Below are 1949 nucleotides of genomic sequence, written 5' to 3' on the forward strand. Positions count from 1 at the left end.
ATGTATTCAGCGTCATGATCAGAGTATCACATTTAGCAATCAACAGCATGAGTGGGAGGGTGCAAAAAATAATCTACATTAAAACCCTCTTTTGGAATGCTCTACACTTCCCACAGAACAGAAAATGAAATAACCTGTTATACATTGAATCATAATTACACTCCTCAAGTGTTTTGCTCATGCACATGAGTATTTTCTAAAAATATGTCTAGGCCCTGTCAGCACTGTGCTTGGCTGAGTTCACAGATCTGTTGTAACCTGTGGCTTCCCTGTCACTTCTCTGGCTATTCTTTCATGTTAGCTTTGTTTCCTAGCAGTAATTAAAACTTTCTGCTACTGCCATTGCTACTGCTGCTGCTAGAACTGCCATTGCCACCTTGGTTTTGTGGTTTGACAGAGTATTGGCCTCTACCACCATAGGGGCCAGAGCTTTTGCCTCCAAAATCTCCTCCTTTCATGGATCCAAAATTTGAAAATTGATTGTTGTGATTACCAAAATTGTTACAGCTTCTGCCACCTCCAAAGTTGCTTCCATCTTTACCGCATCCATTACAGCCATCCCCACTGCCACCAAAGCCACCTTGCCCACTGAAGCTTCCTCCATGACCAAAGTTGTCATTCCCTTCAAAAACACCTTCATCACCCATCACCAAAGTTTCCAGAACCACTTGGACCTCCTTGGCTGGACGAAGCATTAGTCATCTCTTGCTTAATAGGGTTCTCCTTACTTCACTGTTGTGGCCATTCACAGAATGGTATTTTTGAATGACAGTCTTGTCTATGGAGTCACAGTCATCAAATGTTACAAGAGCAAAGCCTTTCCTTTTGACACTGCCTCAGGCAGTCATGATTTCAATCAGTTCAATTTTCTCATATTGTTCAAAATGATCTCTTAGATGTTCTTCAGTGTTTTTTTCTAAGACACCAACAAAAAACTTTTTCACAGTTAAGGGGACACCGGGTCTTTGAGAATCTTCTCTTGAGACAGCCCCCTTTGGTTCGACAACTCTTCCACCCACCTTGTGCGGCCTTGCATTCACGCACCTCCTTCACAGTGGCATACGTGAAAAAAACCCAGTCTCTGGGGCGTTTGCTGTTTGGCTCTCTCATTTTACCACACGGTCTATAAGCCTTCCCCATTGCTTAAAATGGCCCCTCAAATGGATGAGAGTCTGAGTCTCTGTTTCAAAGTTCAAACCTCTGATGAAGAGCTTCCACAGCTATTCAGTCTCCTTAGGAGACTCTGGCTTAGACATGACAGCAGTAGGAGGGGACACTTTAACAATGCTTACTCGGCAGCATCCACAGGCAGAAAGCGAATCATAGAAAGTTTTTAAAGTGAACATTAAGACTATGAAGGTGGAACGTCTGACGCCAAGATTCTAATGGTTCAGATATTGGTGTTGAAAACTTTGAAGGAAAAAATTATGCATTTTGAGGAAAGAATGACTTTGAAAGTTTGCAATGTAGGCTATAATGCAACACATGTACAGTCTCCCCCATTATCAACATCCCCCGCCAGAGTACATTTGTTACAACTAATGAGCCTACATTGATACATCATAATCATCCACAGTCCATAGTTTACATTGAGCTCATTCTTTTTTTTTAATGTCTTTTTAAATTTATTTTTGAGGGAAAGAGAGACAGAACATGTGTAAGGGAGGGGCAGAGAGAGAGGAAGACACAGAATCTGAAGCAAGCACCAGGCTCTGAGCTGTTGGTGTAACAGGATTCTCACAGAGAGAGTTGTGACACAAAGGCTTTTCTTTCCAAGAAGCAACGTTAGTCCTGCCGGCACCACTCAGTTGGGTTCATACCCAAAGAACTGAGCCCCAAACACCACATAACGAATAGTTTTTTTATATATATTTTTACTTCTTTGTCTCCCATATATGGTAACACACAAACAGGCAGTCTGATTAAGTGGTCTCATGTTACAGGGTCGT

The 1949-nt window shown here is 42.0% G+C and overlaps 1 pseudogene; it reads right to left on the minus strand.

Moving 5' to 3' along the window:
* Positions 1 to 320: 320 nt before the first annotated feature.
* LOC144220177 (heterogeneous nuclear ribonucleoprotein A1 pseudogene) lies at positions 321 to 1140 on the minus strand (annotated as a pseudogene).
* Between the last annotated feature and the right edge of the window lie 809 nt (positions 1141 to 1949).

This window comes from Crocuta crocuta, unplaced genomic scaffold, assembly GCF_008692635.1.
Source record: "Crocuta crocuta isolate KB4526 unplaced genomic scaffold, BGI_CrCroc_1.0 scaffold9, whole genome shotgun sequence".
NCBI classification, from domain to species: Eukaryota; Metazoa; Chordata; class Mammalia; order Carnivora; family Hyaenidae; genus Crocuta; species Crocuta crocuta.